The following is a 17,898-nucleotide window of genomic DNA, read 5'->3' as shown; positions in this document are numbered from 1 at the left end:
CTGAGGGTTCTGGTGTACAGCAAAGTGTGGTGGTGTACTGTGCCAGTAAAGCCCCCTGAGGGCAAACAAGGCCAACAGCTTTCTGGTCTGCATTAGGAGGAGTGCTGCCAACAGGCAGCATCACTGCAGAGACACACCTGGAAGGTCCAGTTCTGGGCAGCCCAACACAGCAGCAGTGGGCAGATATGGACACACTGGAGTGAGTAGAATGAGGAGCCACAATGGTATTAAAGGAATTAATACATGTATGGAGGCCCAGAGACATGCCACACATGGAAGAAATGCACTGCTTGGTTTCAAGTGCTTGAATGAACTTAATGTTGATTTAATTTAACCCTAAAGCTAGACTTTGAAAACACAGAAATGAGACCAGAGACTAACCAAATGCTTAAGCATGTTCCTATAATTCCTTTCAGATAAATACATATTTTTGGAGAGTTGTTTGAAAAAAAGAGCATATACAAATGGAGGGGTGAAGGGGGGGTCACAAGCTTTTCTCAATTGGTCTGCTAATAGCAATTTTGACCTTTCTTTCATAACAGAACTTTTAGAAGATTAAAGGAAAGAACCAGTCCTTTGAAAACTCCAACAAATGTGAAGCATTTTAGAGAGTAGAAGCTATTTTTAGACAGTTCTTTTTATAGAGTGATTGAATTATTCTTAGGACAGATTTTCGGGTTTACATAAACAATGATTCATTGTTTTGTGATTTTCAGTTCTGTATGGCTGAATTAAATACTGCTTAGTGGCCAGTCATTGTGAAACTATACTATACAGAGGTGAATTAAAAGCGAACTTAACTCACACATAACAAGAAGAAATATTGATGACATACTTGTTCAATTGACTGCTTGAGAATTTACAGAAAATAACTACATGAATAAATATAACAGGCTACCAGGAAGAAAAATGGAGAAGGAACCAGCTTGCCCACCTCAGGTATCTAACTTGCACCTAGCTTTTGCCAGTCTGGTGTTGCAGTCTCTTCCAATCCCTTCTTATCTGCATGTGAAGAGGTGACTGGAGGCTTCCAGAGGGATAACTGGACTGACTTAGGTGCCTCTACTGAGGAGCTGAGACCTTCAGAGATGTTTGTTTCCCCCTTGTGCCAAAGGAACTGAAACATTTCAGGGAGTTCCTTCCATCTGAGCTCAAAATTTCTACCCCTGCTATGTGCCTAAGTGACACAATATTTTATAGATGCTTTATCACCATGGAGTGGATTACATATTCGAAGTCTTGTTCTGTCCTACAAAATAATTTCTGAACTTTCATTTATTGAAAATTTGACTGCAGCTACTGGTCCAGTAAAGCAGTGTCTCTCATCTTCCAAAAGTCTTTTTATCCAGTGTGAAAGTAAAGTGTAAGTACTCAACTACTCCATTACTTCCCAAGATGTCTCTGCTGTAACCACCTTTAGGTACTCAGCTCATTTACACAGCCACCAGTATTGCCATCATTGCACACTGAGAACTGGATTCAAACTGCAAAACCTTCTTGCATTATCACTGATAGGACCAGTCTCATACCACTCACTTAAGAGAAATGTTAATTAGCTGTTTGGAGGTCAAACCCCCAAATGTCAGTAAATCCAGCTACAAATAATGCAGCAGAGATATAGGCTCATTGTGCCTGGACACAGCTGTTTAATTTAAAATTAACTATCTGCTCAGTCAGGGGGGAAATATTTTCATTGGTACTTTTGGAGAAAGGGAGAGAAAACATAAAATCACTGAGATGTTTCATATGTCGGGAGGAGGAGAGAATTGCATTATGAATGAAGCAAAGTAGTCAACCCAGCTGTCCTTTCCCCATCAGCTTTAGCCTCTGTCATATAAATTAAGGATGCCCAACTGTTCAGAAAAAAATATGTAAAAAAAATTAATTATATTTCAGATTAATCTCTGATTTAGATTGATTTTTTTGTTGTTGTTGTTGTTTTGTTTGTTTGGGTTTTGGTTTTTTTGTTTGATTGTTTGTTCTGTGAATTTTCTTCAGGTTGAATGATTTTGTGGGAACCTTCATGCTGTGAGGAGTTCTCACCTGGATGAGAATGCATCTACAAATATGTAAGATACTTAAATATTAATGGAAATACTTAGCAGATTATTCTTCTGTTTGTGCTCTGTATTGTGAAAGCTGTGGGAAGAGAAGAAGCTAAAGTTAAAAAAGAGAAATCTGAAAACAGGAAGAATTTTGAAGACATACTGTTGTATTTGATGGGTTTTTTTCACTCCCTTGAAAACTGTGCCCATCCCTGAAATTATGGGAAAAGATGTACTGTGATATAGGGTTTGCTGCTGTCCTTGGTCTCTGTCTTTGGCAGAAAGTCTTGGTTTCACTGACATGGGATTGTCAACTTTCTGCAACTTAAGGGAAAGACTCTCTATAAAAAGATTTCCAACTTGAAAAATGCCAAGGAAGTAGAAGGTGTCAAAGGTGCTAAATTGAGTGCACAGGGTTCATTATTTCAGTAATATACTATATGGAATATAAACTGAAGCTGTGAATAAATTTTATGCACACACATGGTCTTCACATACCTTATCCTCTCATAAAATGACCTCCTTTATATGAGATAATACTGATTGCCACTATAATTATACAATTCCACCATTTTTGTTTAGGAGAAGGCTGAAAACCCTTTTTAAAAAATATATTTTACTTTTACACTCAGCAATTAGGGTGGCATTATTCCACAACAACTATGAGAAAAGATTGGATGCATAATTAGGCTGTTGTCTTCTATTTTATAGTAGTCTAAAAAAAAAAGAACTGACAGGTGTAAAATTTGATGTTAACCCTGACCAACAACTAAACACCAACCACCAACTCACTCTCCCATAGAGGGACTGGGGACACAAATAGAAAAACAAAAGCAAAAAACCCCTGAATCCTGAGATAAAGACAGTTGAAGTGAAGCATACAAATTCATCTCTCACTGCCTCCTAATAGACTGATGCTCAGTCAGGCTCTGAGCAGCAACTACCTTGGAAAATCTAGTCCCCCTCCCCAGTTTTTACTGAGTTTAACCCAGTTTTTATGCATCCCATATGGTAAGGAATGTCCCTTTAGTCAGTTTGGGTCAGGTGTCCTGGCTGTGTCCCACTCCAAATTCTTGCCAAAGCCCAGTCTGCTCACTGGCAGGACAGAGTGACAAACAGAGAGAACCTAGAGAGTGAGTAAACATTGATCAGAAACAGCTAAAACACCCTTTGAAATCAACACTGTCTTGGTCCCAAATTCAGGAGAGCACTACATGAGCTACCAAGAATAAAGTTAGGCCCATTCCAGCCACTTGTCTAAATTAATACCTGAGTCACACCCGTATTTCTTTAGGTTTCCAGCCATTGTTTCCCTTTCACATATTAAAGCATTCAAAACAAGTATAAAGTCAGATTGCAGTGTAGAGTGAAAATGGGTTTAGTGTGTTTGATTGCCTCCACTTGTATTGACCAATTAAGCTCCTCTGCTACCTGTCATTTACCTAGGCTTGACTTTCTTCTTCACCACATTGCATTGTATGTGTTTTTCTAATAACAGAGGATTACTTTTCATGTTCTCTCTGCCATTCCAGTTGTCAGGCACATCACACAGGTTACAACTGCAGCAGCTAGAAACTGAGATTCCTCTATAAAGAGGCAGACAGCCCTCTTATTTTAAGATTATGTCTGTGACAGAACTTAGAAGATAAATTGCAGCTGGTGGACACTCTTAAACTTGTCTTGATAACAGCGAAGCTGAGATACCACGAAGCTAAGGACAGAATGTAGGATGCCAAGATCCCAAAATAAATATTTATGCAGTTTGCATCAAACTAACTTAAGTATCTTTACAACTCAAAATATTTAAGTGTAGTAGTTTTTTTGTACAGTAGAGAATGAAAAAGCCATTCTAGTTGATGCCCTGTCATAGCTCTTCTCCATGGGAGGCTGAAATCGTGGATTGGTGTAACAGAAATAAATTCTCTGTGACTGGAAAAGTTCTTATCTGAGGTATATAGATAATCAAGGTGTTTGGAGTTTTATCTAGGAAAAATCCAGGAGCATAGATGATCTAAGAAGACACTTTCTAGATGTTGCACTCAATGGATGTCCTCAAAGTCTTGAAATCAAGCAAAACAGGAATGGTTGGATATATAAAGCTGTGGTTTAACACATAAAAGAGCGTACTTACAATAGATCCTCTTTTAAAATCCTATATGAAAGGTCCAGATAACTCAATTAACTTTCCAATTTTTTCAGTAATTATTTCTGAGAATTTTCCCAAACAGAACAGGCAGTGCATTAGCTTTTTATGATAAGAATAATTTAATTAAGGGAAATACAGGTTGGATATTAGGAAAAAGTTTTTTGCAGGAAGAGTGATAATAGAATGGTCTTCCCAGGCAGGTGGTGGAGTCTCTTCATCATCCCTGGTTTTAAAACCATCTCTGGATGTGTTTAAAAAAAGACTGGAAGTGACACTCAGTGCCACGGTTTAGTTGAGGTGTTAGGGCTTGGGTTGGACTTGATGATCTTGGAGGTCTCTTCCAATCTAATGATTCTGTGATTCTATGATTCTGTGATTTTATTGAGTTCACTAAGAGACTTTTAACTCAGAGCATACATACTAGAACAGCCATCAGTAGCACAAGAAACCCACATGTTCATTGCATCTTTTGTTCTAAGGGATGCCCATTAAACTCCACTGCTAATAGAAATTTTAATTTCCACTAGCCTATGTTGCTGAAACAGTTCCAGACACCTCCTCTGGAAGAGTTGATCAGGCTCCTTCTGTGGTCAGTGGACATGGCAGACAACCCCAGAGCTGGTACACACCTCCAGATACATCCAGCAGAATTACAGGGAGTTCACAGGTTAATTTGGACTACATGCAATAGGCTAGATGCCTTCACTGTGTGTCACGTTCACATTAACATTAGTCTGCAACAAAGCAAATCACATTGAAGACAATGATTTTCCCAGGCCCACCACAGTATATCAGTGACATAAAAAGAAAAAAAATTGCTGCCCTGACCTGAGTCTTGGCTAGCAGGGATCTTGGGTCAGACAGTACACAGAATCTTAGATGTTTCTGAGGGAGAACGGGACTTCAGGTGCCTGGAAAAAAAAAACAAAACACAGAAATGTCAGTGTTAAATGCAAAATAAAATAATAATAAATAAAGAACCTCTACTTCTCTTTCGTTCCTTTTTTTTTTTTCTTTTCTTCTGCAGCTTAAGGAGACTATTTTTTGCATTTCTTGTTACAAGTGGTATTCTAATGAAGGTATCTTTCAAATCTGTTTTCTTTCTTGTCAGCTCCTTTTGGAATGAACAACAATATCTTCAATTCTAGCATGACTCGCATCTAAATTTTAAAACATATTTTGATTTATAGACAATGAAGGAAATAGTTCTATATACTGCAAGTTTCACAGAACTTTGTTTTTCTTAAGACAGCAGATTTGCTTGAAAGAAAACCAAACAGTTCTAATTCACTGAGTATTCAAAGGATACTGTTGGCACAAACTATGACAAAAAACAACTCATCACAGTCCTGCTCTACAAATCAGCTCTTTTTCTCCATCTTATACAGAAAAGAATCTGAACAGTCATCAAAATGTTGACACAAAATTTCTTTGGACACTTTGGACATGCAAGTAGCAATTTGTAAATATACTATACTAAATGTTTGCTGCCTATAGAAAACTTTATGAGGGCTGTTTAAGATTTGTAAAGCTGAAAGGCCAATCAAATCATACACTAGTAAGAAGTTTCTACAGCTTTCTGTCTCAATTATGCTGAAATTTTTGTGAAACTTAAGGGAGTAAATTAGCTCAGGCAAGAACCTGCAGCCTACCCTGGCATTCTTTGCCTTTCCTCTCCTCCAAGGCCATCCAAGACAGCACAGGGATAGCAGCAGCTGCCAGGGTCCATGGTTTGCTGATTGTACAGGCAGAACCCACACAAAAAATTCTCTGCTTTCCACTGCACCAAGGAAACTTGTGTGTGTGCCTGTGGTTGGTGACTCTTCTGAGCTGCCTCTTTTGTCATTCAACAGTGAACTGTCTAAGGGTAAGGACACAAAAAGCACGGGTTGCCAGGCTTATTGGCAGAACTCCCATTCGGAACAGCAGCAGAGCAGGACTCTGAGGACAAGGTTTTGAAACTCACATCCTAGAAAAGTGGATGTGGATCACTGACTCCTCTCCTGAATTTCTCTGAGGTCTTGGTAGTATGCAACATCAACTAGATGAAAATGTACCCCTTAGATACAGTCCTTGAGACTTTGCATGCAGAATCACTAGAATCTGGACTGATTGGATGTAGTACACAATTCCAACAGCTTGCACATCATACTGCAAGCATCCAGTGTTAGGTTAGGTTTTCCTCTCTATACAGAGAGAAAAAGAGATTTCTTTAAAACCTTCCCTCAGCCTTTATAGTTGGACGGCCTGAATCTCCATACAATTACACTCTGTAGCTAGATGCCTGAAATAGGAAGTTGAGTATTCTTTCTACCTACAAAAGTATCAAGTAGAAACACCGACGTGGCTTCCACCCCTGTCCAGTGAAGATCCATTCTGTTCTTTGCAGCCATTTTCTATCTGTGGCCCTGGCTCTTAACATTCAAGGAATTTTCTCTAAATGCTTAGCACTAAAGCAAAATTGCAAAGAAAACTCATATATCATGTTTGAGTCATGTGGAACACAAGGCATATTTTCCTGATGCTCTGCAGCTTACGTGCAATTAGAAAACAACCTGCTCTTTTTTATTGGTAATATAATATAGAGCAGAGAAAATGAAGACATATTATAAAAGTTCAGAAATAAAGCATCTGTCTGAAAGCTTATCTAATTCTTTAATACACCATTTAAATACACTATTCCCTAGTCTTTGCTTAGATAATTTCATCCGAACAGCTTCAAACCTTTCTTTAATCCCAGTTGTCTTCAACAGCTTGCTATATGGCTCTGTGCATTGTTCTAGTGAAATCCATTTGACACATATAAGAAAAGGGCATTTGCCCTGTAGAATTCTTTCGACTTCTTACTGAACCAATTTTAATTTCATTTTTTGTCATTCGAAATAAGGAAACATTCCCTGTCTGTGAAACCAGACACGTTGTGTCTTTAGGAATTTGCAGAAGGCAACACCGGAACAGTTTCAGCGGGGACTATCAGCAAAGCATCAGGATGTGTTGAAACCGGGGATTAACCTTTTTGAGAATAGGATGCAGTTGCTAGGGCTTCCAGCACAACAGAACCTTTCTCGTTGTGTTCCCTTGCTGTTATCAGAGTTTAAGTCTCAAAGAAATACTGTTAATTCTGCAGTGTGTTGTTGTGAGATTCCAAATAACCCAGAACTGTTTCAAACCAGCATGCGTGAGACTACTGTAGAAGTAGCAATGGTAATTGTACTAAAGAATCTTAATGTTTTCAGTATGATGAACACTTTTGAATACAGTTAACCTTAGTCACAAAAAAAAATAGAAAAGCATGTGTGATTTCAAGCAACAGCAAAATAAAATTGTAATGCCCCTATATTTCAGTTTTATATTTTGCTGTCATTGCCTCATCTTTGCATTCATAACCCTTGTTCCATTTTTTATGCTCAGTTATGAGCCTAGTTATTTGTATACATATGTTTAAGCATATAGTCGTCTGTCTACATTGTTAAATCATCCTGTTTGCTGGAACAAAATGAGGTCTATTCAGAACAGCAGGCATTTGTGTAAATGGCTGGCATCTGTCAGCCGAGGTGTGAAATCCTCTGTAGAGTGTGGCCTTCTTTGTATGAAGGTGAAGGTGAAGCCTCTAAGTGCCAAGATAAGGGAGGTGCCAAATGAGTTACAGTATGTTTCCAGTAATATAATTAAGGAGTGATCAGCTAAACTTTGAACATGATTATCATAAAATGCTTCACCAATCAATATTTGCAAGTTGAGGTGCCAAGCTGCAATTCGAGGCTAAAGGCCAGGAGTCAGATGGCATGTGAGGGCTGTGAGGAGCCCTGTGCCCAGCCATGGCTATCAGCTGCTAGTCTGTGCTTTTTCAAAGAGCTAGGGGTCCTGGGGGCAGAAAAGGAAAAGGTTGGTGAATGATCAAAATCTCACAAAGTGTTCGGCTGGTGTAGTGTGGGTCTGAATTGCCAATAATGCTCGGCAGCTTTATGGTCCCTCACAGGAGAAATGTGAGTGTGCACAGTAAAAGGAAAACAAATGCCTCTGAGGTATTTTGTTTAGGCATTTCTGGAATGCCTTCTATTTGTATTCTACAATTAAGAGGAACTGGAGCTGAAATGTGAACTAATCACAAAATGAACATTCCTGGATTCTGCAGTATAAATATCAGCAGACACCTGGATACAGCTACTGCTGGCCAAAACCTATTTTTTTTAAGCTCAGGCTTCTAAAAACAGTGACAATTCCAAAATGGGGTAAGTATTTATTTCCTAGAAGAAGCCCTAGATGATTCTAGTAGCAAAATACCTACAGGCAAGTGTGAAGCTGTTGGTAGGATGAAAGGAGCAATTTTCTCTGAGCAGCAAAAACCTTCTCCCTCTTTTTAGCTGTCTCTGTCACTTAACCCATTCTCCTTGGTACACTGCCCCTGCCACTTGCCCTGCCTGGTAGGTTAGTGGTCGTAAGATAATGAGCACTAATGAGTTTCTGCAGTGAATGTTGTGACTTGGCTGAGGTTAAATATTACAAGCAGCCACTTGAATAATGAATGATAAAGAACATGAAGGCAACCTGTTGTTAGCACTTTGGCCTTCGAACCTCTGAAGTTGCTTGCTATTAGTTCTGACATTCAGCAGAGCTATAGCCCAGCCAGCAGAAATCAGCAGTAAAAGTGAAGAAAGTTGTTTCAATATGCAAGCAAGTACAAACTTTGAAAATGTCTGTTCTGCACTGGTTTTGCAGAATTTTTTTCCCAGATAATCTTATTTAGCTAAATTGTCTGTTTTGACTACTTAAGTATATAGACTTGTGGGAGGAGCACTTCAAAATGAACTTGTCAAGGTTATTTTTGTTCTGTTCCCCTTCAGGAATAGCTGTGATATTTTTGGATGAAGTATGGAAAATAACATAATTAACAAAAGTGAGTTGTCATGAGCAGAACCCAATGATTTTAAAGTTTTACACAAAAATACTGTTTTGGTTGATTCAAAGTTATTTTAAAATTCTAGTCAGATTCTCAAAATAGTTTTGAACAAATAAAATTATATATAAGAAACTTTGAAAGAAACCATCCTGATATGTTCTGAAAAAAGTATCTCAAAAAATTTCAATGCTATTTCAATAAACCTGGAGGTAGAATGGAAGAAGAAATAATAAATATTTGTTTGTCAAAAAAGAAACTGAAAAGTAATCTAAAATGTTAGAATTCTTGCATGAGAAGTGAGAGGTTTTAATTTCAGTTCATGCTTCCTTTGTTTTTAAATGCTTAACGAAAAATTTTGAAGCTGGAGCAGAAGAGAATGAAAAACTTTAACATAGAATCTCATCTAGTCCAGCAATGTGGGTGTTCAATGATGAATAAAACTAGCTTTTTGGCTTTTTAGAAGTGTTCTTAGTCAAATATTTTGCCTATCCACACTGTTTTGATTTGATAGCTTTATTGACAAAATTGTTTGAAGTCAATTTGGGAAAAAATATTTAGAAATTAATTTTGAGTACCAACCAAAAGCAATCATGGTCATAACCATAGCTTGTAAGTGTCAAATATTCTTAACAGGGAAGGAATTGTTTTTACTCCCACCAAGAAAGAAGCAGAGATAACTGTTAGAAGAAAGAAGATTTTTTTTTTAAATCCAAGTGTCTGCCATCTAAATATATTGCTGTTTACCAAAACAAATTAAAATTTGATTTCTTTGGTTTTCTGCAAGTTCCTGAGCATGGTAAAAAAGCCAGGGGATATATTATACATTGTTATACATTATTATACATAAATGAAATGTTTCATGCTTGCATACACAGCACTAGAATGGATTCACTCCTTTATTACACCACTTTTAAATGTAGGCTTAGCAGTGGGAGTGTGTGTGTGTGTGTGTGTGGTTGGTTGGTTGGTTGGTTTTATTAATAGTAGACTTTGTAATATTGTCGCGAGGATTTTTCCTCATAGCCATTCTAAATGATTAATTTATCAGAATTAATCTTTATCATCAGAATCATGTAAATTTGAAATAATTTTAATTAGATAATTTTTGGCAAAAAAAATATTTCCAATGAACTTTGCTTTAATTGCATGATGTGTTTTTGTGGAGGAATGGTTAATTTATTGTCATTTCTTCAGGTGTAAATATTGGTTCTATTCGCTTGGAGGGTTGGTAGGGGCCTTCAATTTACTTTTGTGTCTATTCATGCTTCTCATCAAAGTCTGACTGATGTCCATGCCTTCCTGTAGTGTTTTCTACCTGCCTTCTCAATGTTTGTCTGGGGTATTTTGTACCTTTTTAGTTCTCTGGATCTCATTTGCATGCCAATACTGAAGAAAATGTTTCTGTATGGCTTGGTCTCTCTCTTCTGTTTTACTAAAAAAAGCACCATTTCTTAATACCCATAAATTAAATATTTCATACCCATAGCCTGAATTTAAGATGGTATTTATACGCTATCTCAATTTCTGAGTTATCAATACATTAATTAGCTTCACATCTTACTTTTTTTGTCTGTTTGTTTTGCATACTAGAGTGAAAGAGTTAGCTTGAAGTGTTTCCATAATATAGCTATTTAAGTTTCCCTAACTATTATCTAATGCATCTACTCCCATTATTATATAATATTAATTACAGCCATATTTCTTTCTGGACAGAGGATTATTGTTATTACTGTAACACTTTCTAGTATGATCTAGGCTTATAGTGGAAAGAAGTAGTAACAGTACAGGAAAGGGCCAAAATGCTTGGTCTTTTGAATGTATGCCAAGGAAAATAAATTCATTATTACCTGTCTTTATCAGGTAATCTTGCTGGTGCTGAGTAGGACATAGAAAAAAATGTTCTGCTGCCATGCATAAACATCTCACCTGAAAGCAACTTAAATGGAGTAACCTCAAATACATACTTATGCCAAGAACCAGAACCCAGAGGTTTAGCTCTTCTGCTTATTTTCAGTGTGCTTTCCATGTGAGAGATACAGATGAAATAGATGTCCACCAGCCTTACACAGCCCCTGCCATTCAAACGCAGACCTAGACATTTGTTTGAAAACTCAATTTGACGTCTGTCTCCCTAAACTGCTTCTGATGGGGAGATAACGCTGCTCTTGCAAGTGGTTTGGCTTAACACTGAAAGTTGTCTTGCTAACTTTGTCGTCAATTTATTCTTTTTACAGCTAACTGATGTTTCTGAGTAAAAACATCAAAGAAATCAGGTATCATACATGACTCCCTGGACAAGATCAGTAAAGACACTTAACAGTTTCCTTGTTCTCTTTAACCACTCTGGGAGGTTGAAACAAATGACACTAATTTCTATCATCTTCCTTGCTTCTTATGGGTGAAGAACTCAATTCACTTTTGTGAGTATCTTTCAGATGCATAATTCAGCTGACTTCTGGCAGTTCTCACTTTCCTCAGTCTAAGGTGATAAACATCAAGAATTAAATCTGTCATTGTGGGCATAACTTTCAGTATTTAGACATATCTACAGTCATAATATAGAGATCCTTGATCCATGTATATATTTAAACCGCAGGGCTTTTCAGTGATTCATCAAATTGTCTCAGAAGAAATATTTTAACATCCTTTCCTACATACTCTGCAACTTCTAATCTGCTACGGAACCCTCATTCATCTGAGCCCTCTTCAGCCAGGTTTCAATACTACAGTGATTCAGAAGTGTCACTTCACTTTTCCTCTCTTCCATTCCTCATTTCTAAGGCATCCACATCACAGCCCAGTATCCCTGACACCTGCAATGGTGTCAGTCCTTCAAGATAAACTTTTTTTACCTGATTGCATACCTGTTATGGGAAGTTAGATATTTTCATCAAAATCAACTCATGTTGTTTGTTTTTAATTCTTGTTGCTATGCACTTAGATTCCTCCCTTAGGAATGGATGAATTCCAGAGATATGACTTAAACCTTTTCTTTGCACATTTTAGCCTAGCGTAGAAAGTCTTGACCAACTCCAGTGTAAGTTCTTGTCCGGATGCCAAGACAACTCAGTAGAGTCCTCTCTGATATTTTCAAGAACCCTAATCCAATCCTGCTTTTCAGTTCTGGTTTTCTTTACAACAGGTCCTGTGATAGGATTTTAATTTTACTTTTCATAATTAGGGCCTTTTCCTGGTACAAGTTCTGGTTTTCTCAACACCAGCTACCAAGCACTCCTTGGCCCTCCATTTCTCTTTCCTTTGTGCACTAAATGTGCTGTCTTCTCATTTTCCAACTTATCTTGTGTTCCCACCTCTTCTTTTTCTTATTTCATGAAGCAGACCTCCAGCTCTGACTTCTCTCTTTTCCTGTGTTTCCAGATTCTCTTTCTTGTTCTGGAGTTTGCTCTGTAGTTTTGATATGCAGCACAGTTGCTGAACATTAATATGCCCAAAATTCAAGAGATCTACAGCTCAAGCATATTGTCAAGTATTACATCTTCCATCTCTTGGACATCCTCAGACCCTGAAGTCTGTCACCACCTCTGGTTATGCCACTCATTTCTCTTCATTTTACTGAGTTCCAGATGATAACTCTACAGCCAAAACAAATATGTGTACTTGTATACTGCTGGCAGGAAAAGAGGAGGAAATTATACCACCAAAGGTTTTAATAAAGTAATTCAGCAGACTTGGTCTTTACTAAGAGACTTTTTTTTCATTACAAAGGCTTTGTCAAGCTCCTGAATTCACATTATGTTCTGGAGCCTTGAAACACTTTGAATTATTATAGCACAAATGCATAAGTGTTTAGCTTTAATTTCTAATATATGTAGGGTAATTTATATTTCTTTATGGGAGAGGGGTTAAAAAGAACTCATATATATATTTTTTTCTCCTGCTTTATTTTCTTTTTTTTTTTTATGCTGCAGAAAAGCTAGTATCAGGTTAAGATCTGTGCAGCTATAAACCTTTGCCACTGGCAGGAATCTAGCAGTCACAAACAATTAGTTCTTTCTGTGAATGGTTCAAGGTTAATTTTAGCCTCCTAAACTGTCTCCTGCCAGATCTGATAAGTTTTCTGCTTTAGCTCCAGCTGTCTGGTCCCTGATGGGATTTGGCTACAAGGAGGATGGCATTATCAGCCCATTAACTATCACTAGCAGGAGAACTGTGATGCTGATGAATATTGATCACCGGTTCCACGGGGTTATCAGATGATGCTGAGTGAACCTGACGCTTGGTTGTTTCTGTGGGCAGATTTTATTTTTTACTGGCTGATGGCACTTCTCTCCCTGGTTCTGCCAGGGAGTTCTGAGGAGAGAGCACCACAGCAGGGAATCTCTGCTTTTGCCAGCCATCAACAGGTTATGTTTGACTGCAGGAAGGGATTGGAGCGAGTCTTTTGCCCCCTCTCTGTTTCCCTTCTCACATAGATTTGCAAAACATTTTTGTTAGTGAAGCAGGGTGGATAGAAAGGATTCTGAATGGGCTTGCAATCACTGGAGGGATCTGTGTGGTACTCTCTAGGGTGGGTAGGTGCACTTCTACTGAAGTTGTGCCAGGGGAGGTTTAGGTTCAATTTTAGAAAAAGGTTCCTCCCCCAGTTGGACACTGGAACAGCTCCCCAGGGCACTGGTCACAGCACCAGCCTGACAGAGTTCAAGAAGAATTTGAACAATGCTCTTGGGCACACTGTGTGATTCTTGGGGCTGTCCCCTGCAGGGCCAGGAGTTGGATTCTTTATGGGTCCCTTCCAACTCAGGATATTCTATGATTCTAAAAGATGTGGAAGGTCTACCCGATAGGAGAGCAGTGTGCAACCCAGATTCCTGTGGACACTTGAAATCAGAGGGTGTGCTTGGTTGCTTTGTTTTTCGAAGCAGACAGTTATGAAAAAAAATATCTGTATACTGCTGATATTTTCTTTCTAAACAGAGCAATATTTCTTAAGGTTCTGGAGGCTAAACATTACTTTGGGTTTTTTTTCTAAATCAATTTGGAAAAAAATAAATGTTTTATTACTTTTCAAGGCATAGCAGCACAAATTCTGGGACTAGAATCAGGAACAAGGCATTGTTTATTAATACATAAAATATCCTATCAATTAATAAAGTAATAATTTTACAAAAGTCCGTTATTTTTGATATTACTTCCCCTTTTATTTTATTACTCTAACAGTCACAATTAATTCAAGACATGAGGGGAGATAGGAACAAATCATGGTTATCATATTAAGACAAAGAAAATGAACAGATGTTTCCTAGGAGAGGTAGTGCCTTGGAATAAAGAGGGAAGAAAAAAATCTAAAAGAGATAGTCTGAAATTTTCTCAGTGTCTGTTTTGCCCAATCTTGCTCCAGTGCATGGTAGGAGAGGAATAGACTTTCTATTCAAGATAACTGAACTTCCTTTGAATTCTAAATTAAATGCTCAACAGATTTTTAAAAACCTTATTAATAACTGTTGCAATTTAGTTTGATAGTTTTAGGGAACATTAGAATAAAGTTGATTTTTTTTTCCTTTTGCTTCTTTATGCAAGCATCTAAGGGATGTTGTCTTTGTGTACAAGTATGCTTTCTAAATATGGAAAATTCTAGTAGCAATCAGCAATTCCTCAACTTTTTTTCCAGCTTAATCAGTAAAATGGGTATCAGTTTTAGCATGGGAACATCCATATATGAATGGTGGAGGAAAAGGAGATTATAGTGTCTGAAATGGAGATGATTTAAGTGTTGCGCTCCTACTTTGGAAAAAAACAATCTGAAAAAAACCTTTCCTAATTTAGAAAGGGAAAAAAATGTCATGCCCTTCAGCAGATGGAAGCTTTGGAAAGCTTGCAAGCTCCAGCTGCTGCCAACTGGCTGTGACCTGTAGGCAAGGCTTCCCCAGTATCACAGCAAAATCTTGGCCTGCCCAATGCTCTTCATTTTGAGAAAGAAGACCTGCCCATCAAAACTGTACCTCTGTTCTGCTCAAAACACATCACAACCAACACGCTTCTACCAGTACATTTGCTTCAACATATCAGCCCATTTTATAAATACTGGGGTTTCTGTGAGAAAACGTTTTGTCAAGAGACTCGAGTACTTCAGTGTTTAAACTCAGCAGCATTAGAATGCAGAATGGTAGTTGAGAAATTGGATGGGAAAAGAAACAAAAAGGAAAGCAAACAGAAGAGGGACATAAGAGTCTGTTGGGGTTTTTTTTAAGTTCGAGATCAGTAACACTGAGATGGTCTTGATTACTCAGTGGAAATAGTTTGAGGAAAGCACAGAAATGTAAATTGAAATGCTCAGACACCAGTTACAAATGTGTTCCTCTTGATGGCAGATTATTTTCATACCTATACATTTGCAAAAGCTATTTATTTGGACTTTGCAGCTCCCAGATTTTTGGCCTTTATTAGCAAAAACAAACCAAACCACCAAACAACATAACCCTGAAACAAACAAAATGGAAAATCACCATCGAATCAACTAGCACAAAGCACTTCAAGGGTGAAATAATTCAAAACCAATTTTTGTGTGGCTTCCATCCAAACTCCTGATGCCCACTATCTGCAGTGTTTTTCTTTCTCCCAATTGGGATATCTGCGAGATGTAGTTGTGACACCCAAAACTTGAAAATCACAAAAATATATTTTTTGATCAAGTATCACCTGTCATAAGAAGAAGAAATCAGTAAAATATCAAGAAATTATATTTTTGACATAAATGTAATAGAGGAAATCTAATCTTCTTTGCACTTCTTGACTTCTGAAAGTTAATTTCTGATTATATATTGTAGTAGTTCCAGTAGGATCCTGTGAAGCTCCATAGTGCCTTTGTAGAGCTTACATATTTGTGTTCCTGTGTGAGTTTAAAAAAGTCAATCTTTCCAGGATTGCTAAATGATAGAAAAGCTTAATTCAATTAATACTTCCCTTTTTATGTCAGGAACTGCTCAGACCAGCAGAAACCAATCCTCCATGAACATAGGGTTTTACCTTCACAAAGCATTTCTGAAGTCCCAGACGAAAAACAAACAAATAAATTAGAGATCCTTGCTGAGTGGTTAAGGCTGGACACAGGATGGGCTTCCAGACCCAACACATTTGAAGGTCCGTGTATTTGACCATAAAGGATTGACTACTAGCAGCTCTCGAGAGAAGGAGCAGAGCACTCAGTACACTAATGTCACAGCAGTGCAGTCCAGTATCACCTCAAGAGACATGCTGTGACACCCATGGATTGTTCAAGAAAAACTCCACATGCAAAGAAGGAAAGAAACAAGAAAAACCAACACACACACACACAGTCTCACCCTTATTGTTGTTTCACATCGCTTGTTCCCCTCTATCTCAGACCATGGCAGAACAAATGCTGGTGTATAGATGCAGTCAATATTTTCTACAGGTTCTTAGAAACTCTCTGAGGACATCACTCAAGTCCAATAGACCAGAACAACCTCTGGAGGTGACTGAGTTCTCTGTGCAATAGAGGAACACTAAATGACACAGACTTGAGCTGTCTCTGGAGAAATGCAAAGGTGTCTTCCACACCTCATTAATTGTGTGACTGTGACAGATAAGGGACCTCAGTTAGGGACCTAAACAATGGGGCAGAATTCTCTCCCATTCACTGATTTTTCATAGCTCATCTTAAAGAGAAAATAAGAAGAAAATAAGAGCTGTCACTGTTCTGTTGGTTTCTCTAATAGAAAAGAATACAACTTCTCTTTGCCTGACAGTTCACATTCAAGTATATTTCTATGAAAAAAAAATGGGAATTGTGGCTCCCATTAAAGCATTCATATCTTCCTGAGTGACTTATGCAAATCTGGACTTGGTCCAGCTTCCAGCTGAGCAGGAGCAACTCAGTCATTCTGGAAGAGCAGCATCTACCTAGGGCATAATTCAGATAAAATAACTGTGCTTTGAATTCATAATTTGTTTAAAAGTGATTTAGCTTTTAAGAAGCACTAATGTACATGCAGTCAGGGATTAAAAAACACAAACAAATTCCAGAGAAATATGAGAATGAAAACATCACAATAACCACACTTGTGGATGTCGCCCTACATTGGAAAATTCAGGAAAAGCGCTTGATCACAGGTTTGGTTTTGGGCACAAGTTTCTTGAGCCTTTTGAATTCTGCATTTGGAAGCTTTGAAGTTGTTTCGTCCTCTCATGCTGAGCCTTGTAGGGGATGGATGTGCATACTGTCTTTCTGGCCTTTGAATCTTCTTAAACCTTATATATTTTTAATGTTTTTAAAAAGCCACCAGAAAGCCTACAAAACACAATAGCTCAAGCCATAGCTATAGAATACATACTTCAATGGGGCATTACGCATCAAAGGACTGTGATAGAGCAGGACTATGAAAACACTGATACTGGGACAAGTTAAAATACAGTTATAAACTAAGACTGTGTTACTCTGTGACCCCAAAAGTCCTTGTTCAACAGGCAAAAAGAGTATGTGGTGAATTCATGATTGTAAATGAAAGGCTCAGACATCCAGCAGCATGAATCCATCAATCCATTCATAACCTCTTGAAATGTTTTCTAGAATTTGCAGAATTAGCCCTCTTTTCTGTTTCTGATTAATCATCTTTCTGGCTCTGCTAGGGGTGGACATCTTGGAAATAATGGCATGGAAATGAGGCTATTGTGGTGCTACCTGTTGTGCTCAGCTTGCCTTTGGTGATGGTTAAGCTCAGCACAATCGAATCAGGGATCAAAGACCAAGTGAATTGGGCAAGGGGTCATGGGCATGGTGCTCATTAATTTCTGTTCATTGATCTTGACGTGGTAAAGAGATGCCAATT

General features: G+C 38.0%; 1 long non-coding RNA gene across 1 annotated transcript; it reads right to left on the bottom strand.

Annotated features, from left to right (window-relative positions):
- Positions 1-4,335: 4,335 nt before the first annotated feature.
- Positions 4,336-5,938, bottom strand: LOC148224879 (uncharacterized). The gene is made up of 3 exons (XR_015801988.1): positions 5,844-5,938; positions 5,020-5,102; positions 4,336-4,925 (listed from the first exon to the last, which is right to left on the bottom strand). It is a non-coding gene; the product is annotated as an uncharacterized LOC148224879 (long non-coding RNA).
- Positions 5,939-17,898: the final 11,960 nt, after the last annotated feature.

Source organism: Sturnus vulgaris, chromosome 2 (assembly GCF_052056855.1).
Source record: "Sturnus vulgaris isolate bStuVul1 chromosome 2, bStuVul1.hap1, whole genome shotgun sequence".
Taxonomy (NCBI): Eukaryota; Metazoa; Chordata; class Aves; order Passeriformes; family Sturnidae; genus Sturnus; species Sturnus vulgaris.
This window is presented reverse-complemented; position numbering and strand designations above follow the sequence as displayed.